The sequence below is a fragment of the Microtus pennsylvanicus genome, chromosome 1 (genome assembly GCF_037038515.1).
Source record: "Microtus pennsylvanicus isolate mMicPen1 chromosome 1, mMicPen1.hap1, whole genome shotgun sequence".
In the NCBI taxonomy this organism is placed as follows: domain Eukaryota; kingdom Metazoa; phylum Chordata; class Mammalia; order Rodentia; family Cricetidae; genus Microtus; species Microtus pennsylvanicus.
This window is the reverse complement of record NC_134579.1, coordinates 23,834,142-23,849,554: the sequence shown is the minus strand read 5'-3', so window position 1 is coordinate 23,849,554 and position 15,413 is coordinate 23,834,142.

Sequence of the window (15,413 nt, the reverse complement as noted above, 5' to 3'; positions counted from 1 at the left end):
TACCTAAGGGACACACCATTCAATGGCCGCTAAACAGTCAATTTCGTGAAAGCCAATCAAACACACTGCTTGCTCTTCTGAATACTGAAAGAAAACAATTGTGTGGCTGAAGTTTTCATTTCAAGACAGTCATTGCAGGGAGAATATGAATTTTGCAGATGATTGCTTTTAGAATAATACTGATGTTTAATCTCTGAGTCATTCCTTCCCGCTATAGACATCTGGGAACAAAATAGATGCTTCAGAGCACAGAAGTTTTCAAGGCAGGAACTTAATTTAAGATATTACTTCTAAAACATCTATAAACTTTACCTCATGTGTGAGTGTAACACTAAAGCATACCAAAACATTTTTTAAGAAAATTTATTGCTTAAATCAAAGAAATTGAGAGAAAAATAGTCATGATAGTGAAGAAAATGTGCTGAGCACAGCAAAAGTTAGAGATGATAGTGGTCTTCCTTAATTCCTAACACCTGTTCCAGTTTCAGGTACTTTTGTTATAAAGATTGTTATGACTATAGATGAGTGGAAATAACCTGTAGGTACCAATCCTGTAGTTATAAGAGGTCAGATACATTTAACATAGGCATGGATAGGTATAACAACTACATCTATATAAGAAAATGAACTTGAGGTCATAATATGTAGATACATAAGACCCTCTAAAATGTAAAAGTGGTTTTGTGGAGTACAGTCTTTTCTGTGATGTACTCATCCTTATGACCTCTATATGCTGAAAACATGGTGGAAGAGTTAGCACTGTCAGCTCCAGTTATGAATTTACCCTCAAAAGATATGTGGGCGAGAATGGTTTCCATCCTCATGTGACCACACTGGGTAAACGTCTAGTAGCCATGGAGCTGGCAGATCACAGGGTAGAGCCCCTCCATCCTGGGGACTCATCTCTGGTGCTGCCGGATCACAGGGTGAGATATTCACAAGAGGTTCCCTGTCTTTTCTCTTCCCTCCCCCACCCCACACCATTCTAGTGTGGGACAATGCTAGTTGCTTAATCCCTGCTAAATAAAAGAGGACTGGGAAGTGACACAAATACCTAATACTTGGCCTTTGACAATGTTTGGGGACTGGGCACTGCACATACAAAATCCCATTCCAGAGCCTGAGTCAATGCTCGCTATGAAATAGACATGTAAATGTTGTCTGTAAATGTGTGCGGTGAAGGAGTCCATTTGAGATTTGGCAAAGAGTGACACCCCCTTCCCTTTCTAGCTCTGAAAGTGCTAGCATAGCAAATGGCCCCATTCAGTGGGGAGAGATTTCACTGGGAAATTTTTGGAAGGTAAACACAACAAAGGTGATATATTTTTTTCCTGATAAATCAACCACTTCTGTTTATTAACATATTCAAGCCAGGAACTTCGTTGTTTATAATAATCATTAGTACCAAGTGTAGTCAAGGCAGAGTATGTCTGTCCTTCAGTATGGAAAGATATCACCATTTGATGTCTTTGTGACCACTTATTTCATGACCCACTGAGCTTGCTCAACCTGTCTCCTCCTGCTCCAGCCCATGTCCGCATGTATGGGCCTGGGAGCTGATTGACTCAGAGGCACATAGACAATACACAGAAGACAAAAAGAAAGGTAAGACAAAGTTTTTCTTTGGTGCTTCAGAGATGATTTAGCTTCTGCCTTACGTCTGAGTCTGTTCTCTAGAGTCTCTCTGTCTGGCGACACACCCGTGGTGATCTGGGCATAACTGGCAAGCACAGAGCCGTTTTTCTGACTTCTCACTCCTAATGATCTACAGACTGTAGAGCTTGAGGTCCCCTCCGCTTCCCAGCCAGACACAGCTCTGCTCCTATATGCAGAACCTCCCTTTGCCTGAAACTACATTCTGAAGGCTCTGATTCTTAAAATAAAACAAAAAATCAAGGTTTGGATTTATAACTGCTTATGCTTCCTTTTAGGCTAACATTCATGCAGCAAGAAATTTCAAAGCCTGGTTTCTGCCTTGAAACAGAGCAAAGGAAAAGGCAGATAGACGAGATGAAATGCATTCCCTCTGATTTTGCAATACAAAACTGAACCGCTTGGGGTAAAATTCCACCAGGGTATTTAATTGGGTATCTGAGATACAAAAGCCAACTAAAGCACAGACCTATGGAAGACGCCTTTTAGGAATTATTTATGAATTAACTGTTGGCTTTGAAAAAAATAACTTTAACTGTCTGTTTTCACTTGCCACACCTGACACTGAACCAAATGCCAAGATCATTGGACGGCAGTCGGTGTGATGCGTGACCGTGTGTCCGTGTGTGTTTCCTTGTGAGCTTTGCTTTGCAGTATCATTTCCCTTCCAGAAACTTAGCTGCTTGCGGGAATAAATTTAGAACTCAGGTGGGTTGTCTGTTAAATAAAAGCTCAAAAAGCCTGGCAAACAACCTTTTCTAATTTTGGAATCTGCCTCTACCTACAGGGTACAATTTATCACAATGTTATACTGAGATTAACCCAGCCTGTGCACACACAGCTTTTTAATACTCTGTCTGTCAAATGTTTGATTTTAAATAGTATTAGAGCTCAGAAAAGCATATCTCAAAGAGTGGAGCGTTGGCATGCCAAGTTATAGAAATAATCTCAGATCTAAATTCCCACATTTTAGTCTTAAATTCTGGAAGGGGTTTTTTCTAGAAAATGTCCCTCTGGTTAAGAATGTGGGGGTTCCCCTTTATCTTCACAGTTCATGAAGACAAAGGGGCAGAAGCAGAGATCTTTGTGTGTTCCATGAACATGATGAAGACAACCCTCCAGGAGACAGACTTGGATGCAACAGCTCAAATTTATTCCAGAGTATAAGGAATATCTAAGATCGGGGAGCCTGGGGACAAACACAATTTCCATTAAATGGCACACTCCTGTCGCTAGGCTTCATATACATCAGCAGGCTCCTAAGGCAAAGCTCCTAGCTCAAATCTTAGTTACTCTAAGTGCAGCAGGAGAGGCTTCCAGCAAGGATCTGTGCCAAGGGTCACACTAGAGATAAATCAGGCATCTGACTTAAAGACAGCTTTAAGATGAGGTTATTCCCTTGGGCATAGGGACATTCTGCTAAGGGCAGGTAGAGAGCAGGAAATTTCTCTGGGGAGGGAGTCCTATGCTGTCCAACATTTTAAAAAGCTTCCAGGCCATGATAGACGGCAACCTCTGGCCAGCCAGCAAGGCCTCCAACACTCAACTTCCCCACTTTCTTCCTGATGGGTGTTTAAGCCTCAGCCAGTCACCCTTCCTTTAAGTTCTATGTTGTATAAGATTCCCATGTCTTTGCCTGTTAAATATGCTACGCCTATCTCTGGCCAACCACCTTTTGTCAAGTAAATGTTACAAGGTTCTTAGTGAAAAGAGAAGTAGTAAATGGGTGGATAGGTGCACTTGACATGAGGAAAGGTAAGGAGATCACACGTAGCTCTAAACTGTGCAACATGAGCTTGTGTGAGATATTTTCCCCAACACTTTGAACATCTTTTGCTTTGATATACAATATACAATACAGTATATTGTAACCCAGTCATTCAGATACCCGTGTCCAAGAACAGTTACACATATTTATGTTTATGCATATTTATCAAAAGTCCCAATGATGCTTTAAAACTCACTGCGGTGTAAAAGTAATGAGCTCTGCTTTCAGATACATCCAGGGCCCAGCCAAAGCCCAAACCACAGGCCATCACTACATCCCCACTGAGGCCAACATCTCTTCCAAATATGTATTTTCTGGAGAATGTTAAGAATTCAGAGGCTAATCTGAAAGGACCTGTGCTCTAATACTCTTCTGTTTATTGTGAACTGTATTTAAACTCTTTTTAAAAAATATTTATTATTAATATTATTATTATGTGAGATGGGGTAAATACAGGTATCATAAGAGTGTATCTAGGTAAAATCCAGAGGACAGCTTCGTATGTTGGCTCTTTCCTTTTTTCTTTACATGGGCGTCTGGGATTTAATTCAGGTCATCAGATATGTACAGAAAGTTACTTACCCACTAATTCATCTGGTGAGTCCTGTATCCAAACTCTCTGTGAATCACTACATTGTTTTAGCACAAAGGAATTGTGTTTTATGGAAAATGAAAGCTGTGTGGGAATCCTTCTCAATAATTTATTTGATTCCGTAAACAGATACAGTCTCATCATGAGTAAAGAGCTTTAGTTGCTGAAGAGGGCCTTAGATATATAATCTTTCTTGGCTCTATAAACTTTATAAACAGCTTCTGAAATAGTTCCGCAGTCTATTATACACAAAAGTGTCTCATGACATAACTTATGAATGCTGGATGTTTTCTTTCAGGGCCTTTCCTTGGCTGGGATGACTGCTTTTGAAAATACTGTAACCCTTTAATGCCTTAGAATTATCCTGATCCTACTACCCTCTCCTTTTGAGTCCCTTCAACCTCATACTAGTCCAGAAAACAATCCAGTCCTGTGACTGCATCAGCTGTGATTGGCCAGGTGGCAATGCCATTTTGTGGTTAAATATTTTTGACATTGTCTCACTTCTCTTAATTATACATATTCTTCTGTGCTGGGAGATGATAAGCTAGGTTGATGGTAGGTTGGCAGCAGATTCTTCGTGAGTAAGCCATTTTCCATGATGGAACAAACCTTTCCATTCCAACACCGTTCAACTTTGAAGCACTAAGGTTATCAGCACAGCAGGCTGGGATCAGAAACAAGACCACACAGATAATGTTCCTCCTTGGAGCTGACACTGGTTCATGTGAGTTAGAGCTAGCCAATAAGAGGCTGGAACTAATGGGCCAGGCAGTGTTTAAAAGAATACAATTTCCGTGTAACTATTTCGGGTGTAAAGCTAGCCGGGTGGTGGGACACAGCCCTGCTGCTCATTAATACAACAGGGTTAAATACTGACAAAAATTGTTCCATAGCATACGTTTCTGGAAGGCCTCCGAGCTTCCTGCTTCTTCCAGCATCCTCTATCAGCCACGCCTTATTGCCAAGCATTCTCGTTGCTTCAAATACTCAGATGCTACTCAAACATGCTCATCATAAATTCATCGCAAAATCTATCATAGCAAAGTAAATCAATGTATCTTAACTTTTCATTTATCTGTGAAAGTACCCTAAAGTCTTTCCCTGCCTATGTTCTATAAGGGTACTTGTACAGTATGCTGGTTTTGATCCAATATTTAAGAAAATCATCAGAGTATAGAGTTTTCCTGAAAATGACCTATATCCCATGAAGGAACAACAGTAGCCAAGCGAATGTGGGTGGAAATGGCAAAGATATTACTGTTTTTCAGAAATAGTGAGACCATCTGCTATGTCAGCAATATTTCTGTCACAGTCAAAACCAGCTAGTGAGAGGAATAGCCCTGGTGGATGGCAGGCATTTAGATGTAAGAAGATGACCCTCCAGCAGATAGGAGGTCTCAGAAGGGGGACAGCAGGGGGAAGAGTCAACTAGAGGTGCAGGCCATAACAAAGTCTATGTTTGCAAACAAAGCAAAGATCCTGTCACTCCTGAATGCTGCTTAATCCTGGGCATGTTCCAAGGATGCACCCATTGCACATGAACCCAAGCTATTCACTGGAACTCTGGATCACACCTTCACCAAAGACACTGTGGGAGCACCTGTGAGTTGATCTTCCCTCCCCTGTCCCCACAGTTGTCTTGGAAAAGAATTTGGAAAGAGTAAAAGGAAAAGGGGTATGGAGACCATACTGAAAATACCCAAGGGAGTGTGCAGTAATATACATGAAGAAGCATTCTAATGGCATACCAGGGCAATTGAGAGTGTTCTCCCAGGGACACATCCCCTAAGCTATGTTTGCTCAGAAAACAAGTCATTTTTACCCTTTGTTATTTCTTTCTAGCCCCAAATCATTTACCAGCAGCCCATGATTCCCATTAATCTAATGGCCTCATAAAGAATGCCATTATCATTTTAAGACAGACAGAAAGCAGTTTGCTAGGAAGTTTAACAAAGACATGCACTGGTCCAAATATCGCATTAAAGTCTTATAAAGTGGGAAAGAAATGATTCAACTGTATGTCTTGTCAATCTTGTAGAATCCTCAAGTTAGGATTGTCTTCCCACTTATGAATGTAGGCTTTGTGGGCTTTGGTATTATAAGAGAATTTGTTTGGGGACTTTTAAAAACCTTCAGTAAAATAGTAATAAGAAATAGTGTAATAATAATATTGTAGACTATATAGGTTTTACAGATAAAAATGACATAAATCAATAGACAGATATATAGTTAGAAATATAGTTGTTAGATAAGTAGATGATAGAGATATAGAGATATAGATAAATAGATAGATAGATAATACATAGGTATAAATAGATGATAGAGTCTTTGTGTGTCTATTTATAAATGATCCTTCCAGCCCTAAATGCAACTAACCAACAGTAAATATTGCTTTGCTTTATTGTATTATGATAAGGATATTTTAAGAAGCAAGTGATAGCTTCCATTTTACTACATCTTGAATAGTCTCTTAAAAATAAAAATGACATTTTGTGTATAAAGACACAATGGCCTTTTTTGACATTATTCAGATAAACAATCTCAAACTAGTCCAATAATGAGTCCCCACAACCATCCCCTTGAATAATCCGTAAGGCTTTCCCTATGACTCAGTAGCCCAAAGGTGAATCTCTTAGCAAGATCTTTTGACATGACAGTTAATAGATCTCCTGTTTCTTTCTTAGCTTTATTTGTCCCTATCCAAGCATTCCCAGCCATCATTTGCAAGGTGACCATCAAACTTTAATGCTGGTTCTCCAAGCTGAGGATATTTACAGACTTATGAAAGCAACTCTTCAGTTCATTAAGTCAGGCTACAAATCTTTCTCAAGTTTCTGCAGTCTGCTGTGCTAACTAGGCTACATGAGGAGTGAGTTTCGCCCGCAGGTAGACATCATGGGCTAGTGGATAGAACATTAAGATAATCTACTCTCACATCATACCCTGGGGTCCCAGGCAACCTTGAGCAAGTCATTTTGCAATCCTTTTGTAGGTTCATCTCTGCAGTGATGAAAAAAAAAACCACATATTTTTCCTTTGAAATGATTTTTTCTTAATATTGCCTCAGTTCTTTCCCTATTTCATGCATCCATTTTTATCATTTCTTGGTTTAATATGCCATTGGATGTGACCATTCTCATTCCTGAATAAGTATGTAATTATGTCAGAGAGATGGAGAGAATTGTTGCATTGAACTGGAAATTGTATTAGAGTCATTAGGTCCCTTTAAAGACTATGATTCTCTTCTATGCCTTCTTCTTCATGGAAAGTTTATCGACCATGAACAATATTTTCTTAATTGTCCTCTTTTTTACCCATACATTTTCCATAGCTTTATTGGATTTTTTTTTAAAAATACCCCAATTTATATAAATATATATGCATGCATACATACATAATATGTAAACAAATATGTATATGTATTCCAAGTTTCTAAACAAAGAAAAATCTATGCATTAATGAGTTCTGGGTATTAGAGAGGATTCATTCATTCATTCAGCAAACACATAATCAATAAGGAAGTTGAAGGCTACAGAAAGAGACTAAAGCCAGGAAAGAGTCTCAAGACAGGAAATTTGAACCTGACATCAGTGTTTTTCTCCCTTCATAGACTTGCTCAGCTGTGAGCAATAGAGGATGTGGGACAGCACAGAGCTAGCCGAAGAAGGCCGTACTGAAAAGGGCAGGAGTTTGACCGCAGCATCTGTTTGCAAAGCCAGCAGCAAGGGCTGGGCCAGCAGGATCACTGCATTGTACAGTGGCTGTCGGAAGGGGGCTGATGGGAGGTGAGAGAGGTGGATCCTGATCACTCATTTAAAGGGGCCTTCACAAGGGGGCCCCAAGGCTGAGCTTTCAAAGTTTCAGAATCTTATCCAGTCCCTGAACTTGCTTAATAGTCCTTAGAGAGAAACCACTACCCACTCTGAATAAAGGAGTTTGCTTAATGTAGCATGAGTAATAAAAACCCAGAGACAGATTTTTGGGTTTAACCTGAAGGTTAGAAAAAGCAAAACAGCCACTGGCTCTTACCTCTACCTCAATCCTAAATCGCAATCTTGCCTCCAGGAATCTCAGAATGAGACTGGGAGTGGGAGCTGTCTCCTCCCATTTTATATTCCTCTCTAGGACTAGCGAGCACCACTACCACCCAGTTTCTATGGGAAACTAGTGTGGCTACTGGGATCAATGGTGTGTGTCACCACTGCCTGGTCTGTAAGGCTGACCATGGCAGCTATTTTACTCTCTGATTCTCAGGAAAATTTTATTTATTAAAATACAAATGAAATATCACTACAGCCTAATAATGAGTTTAGGATTTGATTCAATGTGTTGGGTTTTTAGCAATGTCTTAGCCTTAGGGAAAAACTGGGACTGTGGGCAGGCTACATAGAAAGAGATGGATAGCTTTTGCATCTAGCAGGTGACTTGGCACCCCACAGTCAAACCATCTTACTCTCCTACAGCCTATAAACCTCATAGAAGCCCTACATCAAAAAGGCCACTCTTACTCTAGGAGAAGGAGGACAAAACAAGTCTACTTCATAACTCTAAGTGAGGAGGATTACTCTGCCTCTCACAAAATGTCAACCCACTCCCTCTTAGCCAAAGAAAGTGACTCCTGTGTCGGAGGCATACTGCCCTCTTGGTAGATAAGGTCAGAGCTGCCCTTGCTCTCCGACAGTAACAAGTGAAGGTGTGCCTCTGTACTCATCTGCCACATCACTCAAGAAGATCTTTCTCTTTTACCAACACACCCTGGGGATTCCTTGGGTGTACATACAGTCGCCCTTCCAAGCTGTTCGATTGCTGGTGACTTCCTCAGGTGTGTTCCCATGGCCTTTAGAGCCTTGGCATACAGTTAAGGTCAGTTCTTAGAAACGACAACTGTTTAGAGAATGGATGTTGTTTTTTTTACATTTTAAATATTTTAAATTTTAATAATATTAAAATTAATTTTAAATAAAAATTACATTTTTTTACAACAAACGTTTTTGGAGGAACAAAGATACCTAAATACATTGCTGGTTTTATAACTGTGTGTTTGCTATTTACAGACACATATGTGTTCAGCAAATGCCTAAATGAGAAACTAAAGTTCGCTAATACAGAAAACCTTTGACAATACCTCCAGCCTTTTAAAGATATTTTCTCTTTTATACTATAGTATCAAATTCATGTCTGTTAGATGGTTTCATCTTTTGAATGTACACTATTGATTATAGCCTACACAGACATGGTGGCAGATATCGCAAGGCAAAACAATGTAAGATGAGGCTTCTGAGTTCTGTAGGTACATGAGCCTCTAAGTTTGGCCCTTGTATTACTTCATATCATGGTACCACTGAGCAGTATAGAAATGACACTCAGTGGACTCTAGAAGGTTGACAACTTAGGTCTTGTGGCTGACTGCAAGAGAATATTTTTGTGCATGCAAGATTTCCCTCTATCCTTTTTCTTGTCAAAAGCTCCCTAGCAAAGGCACAAGAGATGGAATTACCTCTTCTATATCAAGCTGTGAGTTACCTGATACATAACCCCACAGTATTGGATGGCTTTGGTCTAATTCCTCAAAATGATAGTAGAAGTCACACTCAAAACATTCAGCTGTCCAGAGCAGAACACATTTGCTCACACTTCATCTAAAGCCAGGGCCTCCAACACATTAAACAAGCATTGTACCCCTGAACCACATCCCCAGCCTCATGTTATTTTTATGAGTCTCTCTCTTGAAGGAACTTAAAGAAACCACTCGCAGATGATAAAGCAGCAAGAACTGAATTTTATTCTACAGACCACAAGTTCAGTGGGCAACATCAGCATCTTGAAATTCTTAACAGTGGCTTATTGATTCCGGAAAGAATAGTGTCTTAATTTAAAAGAATCTAGGACAATACATCTTTACATTTTAAAATATAAAACCAATATGCTTGATTTGATTTAGATTTTATATATTCTTACTATGATTTAATATAATGCATGCATTTTAATTGGTCTTGAAGAATTAATAGTAAGCACATGAATCACAAATGTTGGTACATAGCTATAATCTTATATCTATAGTCCTCATGCAGGAAAACTAGATACAAGGATTGTGTACTGAGACTAGCTTGGGTTATAGTGCAAGTTCAAGGCCTGATTTGGCTATACAATAAAATATTGTTTTAATAATAATACAATTAATAATAATTTTCTTTTGTGAACTATCTATTGCATTGCTGCATAGGCACATGGTTTCAGAAGAAAGGTTGTCCTTTGGCTGTGAGCCTAACTTTAAAAAACACTTTCCTGGGATTTCTCCAAGTATTGCTTCCATAACTATCTTCAACATCTGTACATTGTACCATATGTATCCTGTTATTTTAAGTCTAATTTAGCTATGGGCTCTTATCTTAAACTGATGTTTTTCTTTTTGCTACAGTAGCATTAATGATTTTCACTATTAGTTAAAATTTAATACCATTCTGAGGGCATAAATATTGGCCTCCCTGTTAATGACTAAGATAAATTATTCAGTTTTCTACTGTACAGTAAAAAGCCATTTTTATGTTGGTGTCAAGAAACAGATTGAGTGACCATAATTTAATCATGTCACTACAGGGTATTACAGTATGCAGCTGTTATTATTCAGGGGCTTAATTTGATGGTCGGTGTTCTTTATGATAAATGTCTGCACTATGTTGGACTCTATTCCAGGTAATTGAATACACAGAAGGAAGTTAGCATTCTATTAATGTCAATCTTCTGAAAGTAAACTTTGAGTTTAAACTCTTTTAATGTATTCTATCTCTGGCATCTCTCTCTGTTCCTGATTTTTAAGAATACCTGTTTCTATAAGAAATAGCTACATGAATTTGAAACAGGAATAACTTATATGCTAGAAAATATGCTGGGAATTCACTGAACATATGAAGCTATGAATGAAAGGCCAGGATAGTACTATATTGAGACTGAAAAAAATTCTAACTTGTGGAGGGAAGAACTAGATCTATGCAGCAGGAAATGAGTATTTGAATATAGAGGATGGAGAAGAAACTCACGGATTCTTATTCCTGTTGATGTGTTCCAGACAGAGGGCTCAGGATGAAATGAGGCATTAGGTGCTATTCATGATATTGGCAATTAGGCTTATGAGCAAGGTCATTAATTCAGGAATTTCTAGTTGTAAGCAAGGTATGAAAGCCCAAATTAGGTACACAAAAAAAAATGTGGGAATGGATTTGAAATAGGCATAAAAGGTAGAACATTCAAGCACCCCCTAGACAATAAGGTTAGTATTACATTCCACACCCCCACACCAATATACTCACACAGAAGAAAGGTTACAGACAGGATTGCTAAAGTTTCTCTTATCTGGCACTTCCCTTAACATTTGCCCTTGTGTGGTAGATCTTCAGGAATAGCAACCTGAAAACCAGTTCCAGATCCTCTTGCCTACTGGCTGGAGACTATTTTAAAACTGAACATGAGGGTTAAGTTAGAAATAGAAGCAATAGTAACAGAACAGTGTGGTCCCATGGCTGGAAACTTGCGTGCACTTGCTAAACCAGGCTAGTTCGATAGTGTATTTGCACTCTACCAAATGTGTCCAAATGTAAATTAGCCTTCAATAAAAGTAAAGCAGGCTCAAAATAAGTCAGACTTAAAGTTTCATTTGAAGAAATGAATATTACAGCCAAGGGCAATGTCACTGTGGCTCAGTACTCCCAGGTACATTGGCTCATTCACCGAACTAGTGTTAGGAATCTGCTGTTGTAGGAGGTCACTTGTTGGTTCCCGGCTGCTCAGCCCTGAAATAATCACACAGAAACCATATTATTTGCAATACTGTTTGGCTAATAGCTTAAGCAAATTTCTGACTAACTCTTATATCCTAAACTAGCCCATCTCTGTTAATCTGTGTATCATCATGTGGTGGGGCTACATGGCATCTCACTGGCTCCGCCTTCTTTCTCCCAGCATTCAGTTTATGATGGAGGAAGGTCATTGGTTAAAATAAAAGAAACTGCTAGGCCCATTGGATAGGCCCACCCTTAGGTGGGTGGAGTAAACAGAACAGAATGCCGGGAGGAAGAGGAAGTGAGGTCAGACTCGACAGCTCTCCTCTCCAGAGCAGACGCCTTCAGAGAGACGCCATGCTACCTGCTCCAGGGAAGACGCACGCTATGAAGCTCCGACCCAGGATGGACTTAGGCTAGAATCTTCCCGGTAAGCGCACCTAGGGGCGCTACACAGATGATTAGAAATGGGCTAAATTAATATGTGAGAATTAGCCAGTAAGGACTAGAGCTAAGGGCCAAAGCAGTGTTTAAATGAATACAGTGTCTGTGTAATTATTTCGGGGCATAAGCTAGCCGGGCAGAGCCAGGCGGCTGGGGTTTTGGGGACGCAGCCCCGCCGCCGCCCCTTATTACTACAAGTTTAATTTTCCTACCTAGTTCTGTTCTTCCCAGCTCTGCTATAAGCTCAAGACAGATTCTTTATTAACCAATGGTATACACAGCATAAAGAGGGGAATCCCACATTAATCTGCAAACTTTCTGAAGATTTTAGTTTCTGATTTAGTCATTTTTGTTCATTTTTTTTCTCTCTAAGAACATAATCTTTCTAATACTTTTGTGTCTCAGTGCCTAATTCTTCATCTTGGTCCAGCTATCTACTCTTCACGTTATTCACAAGCCATACACGCCAACTCTGGGTAGGGTGGTGATATTCTACTTCCACAACCCTTTGTAAATCATTTCTGGCCTCTAGCACTCACTTTCAGTGATGGTGCAGGTTAGTATCCAAACATCACCACTGTCTAAGTGTACAGCTGCAGAAAAAGGTCTGGAAGTTGCCGCCCTGGATCTATCATTACTAATAATGGCAACCACCCTCCCCTCCTGTCACATGCTCACTTCAGTTGCAAAGCATTTTTTCTCCAATCACATCTCCCATCAGCCCAGTCTCCTTCCTCTGGTAGTCTCTGAGCCATGAAATCTGTGGTCTCCTTTGAATTATGCATCAACAAAGCTTTCAAATGAACATTTGCTGAATAAATAAATGTATTGGCTATTTTCTTATCACCTTTTTTTTAAAATTTTTTTTTCCCAGATTCATAAGATTGGGGTTTCCTGATACCCTGGAACTCTCTGTGATGATTTAGATTGATTGCCAATTTGACAGGATTAAGAATCATCCTGGGAGTCGAGAAGATGCACAGTGAGGAAGAGTGCTTGCGGAGCAACCACAAGGAACTGGGTTTGGATCCACAGGACTTGTGTAAAAGAGCTAAACCGGGGCTGCAAACTCTTACAACCCCACGACTGTGTGATGGCTCAGGTGGGAGGATTGCTTGGGCTTGCTAGCCAGACAACCTGAAAAAGGAAAGTTCCAGGTTGAATGGGATACCCTATCTCAAGGAAATAAGTCAGAGAGAGATAAAGCAGAACACCTGATATCCGCTCAGGCCTCTGCACATGCACACAAAGACAGACAGGGACACACACAAACACACACTCGTGCATGAACATGCTCATAACAGAATCATCCTGAAGGCAATCTCTGGGCTGTCTGAATTAGGTCGACAGAGGAGGATAGCCCGCCTCCTTCCTCCAATGTTTTGGATCTCATTCTTCAGGCTGAAGTACTGGACTGCATAAAGCAGAAAAGCTAACTGAGCATAATCACTCATCTCCCTCTGCTTCCTGACTGCAGCCGCAATGTGACCGGCTTCCTGCTGCTCCTGCCACCATGGCTTCTCTTTGTGATGAGCTGTACCGTGAAACTACGAGCCCAATAAGACTGTTTCTCCCTTCGCTTGTTTTCTTTGATTATTATTGTTCCATTGTTCAGTATATGTAATCAGATAAACATGAAAAGTAACTAACTCTCTAATTAAAATGAGCGTCTGTGAGGCACAGCTAGAGATCCAGGGGCCTATAGCAACCACTCAGTCTACTTCTTTCTCGTGCTCTTCATCATGGTTGTCACGTAACATGGGAATTCTGTTTGGGGGAATCTATTAAATTTTTAGACGCCATTCATCACAGTTCACAATGAAAGTGTTTATGTGATGTAAATAATATGAAACAGCTAGGTAACCCTGTGTAGGGTCACCTAGTCTCTATTAAAAGATTAAATGGAAGACCACACTTTCCCCGCAGACTCTGCTAAATGTAGAAATAGAAAAATAGTCTACAAAAAAGTTAAATCTGGGGCTGGAGAGATGGCTCATCTGTTAAAGGCTAGGCTCACAACCAAAAAAGGTTAAATTTGCTCAGATGTCTAATGTCAATTACCTACTTCTCCAAACCTGTCTAACTACCTCTCTTCTAAAGATTTATGTGTGCCTCTTCGAACTCCCCAGTCACAGATCCTGAGGAACCGTGATGTTGCTTATTAACTTTACAAGACTGTTTGGCTTCACCATGACAGGCACTCACCTGCCAAGGTCAGCAGGCCCTACCTTTTGCTCTCCTATTGACTTGATATTCCTTCACACACCAATTAAAATTCCCTGTAATTCCCAATTACTGAGATTAGAGGCCAGACCTGGCTATGCTTCAAAAACTTTTTATAGCATTATTGTGTATCACTTTCATCGCGGCAGGATTCTCTTTTAAATTTCATGTGAATTCATGTCTCAGAGCTAGATCTACATGTTTATTGCTGTGGTGACAGATCTTCATTATCAACTAGAAAGGATATGGAATCATCAAGGAGGCAAACATCTGGGCACGTCTGTGAGGCATTTCCCACAAGATTTAACTGAGGCCAGAAAACCCATCCTGAGTGTGGGTGGCACCATCATGTGGGCTGGAGTCCTGGACGGAATAAAAATAAATCAGCTGAAATGCCATATATGATCAGCCAACTCTCCTTCTTCTACTCCCTCTCCTCCTATTCCTTCCCTACCATGATGGACTCTAACCTCAAACTTTGAGCCAAATAAAGCTTTTCACTTGTTGCTTTTGTTAAGTGTTTTGTCCTCAATATGAGAAAAGTAACTACTTCAGAAAAACTGCTAGCAAAAGTGGGCCCACTTCCATGATGGATCTCACCATGTGATTCGTAAGTCTTTGGAGCTACTTTGAAGAAGGAATATGGAAGAGTTTGGGGCTGTCTGTGTGAGACTTTTCCTGGGAAGACGTAAACAAATGTCTATTTGTTCCAGAGAGGACACTGCCAATAGACCAAAGAAATGACTCCACCATAGGCTACTGGGGTGAATCCATGAGTCTATTAGAATTACTTAACAAGAGTATGGATGACAGGTTACTTAAAACACAAGTGACTCAGAATCACCTGCATTACAAAAAGCCAATATGGGAAGCAGCTCATGAAAGTTGCTTCCGTGGAGCTCTCTGCACAACTTGCAAGTAGCTTGACAAGAAAGTCAGTCTCTGGGCCTCTTCT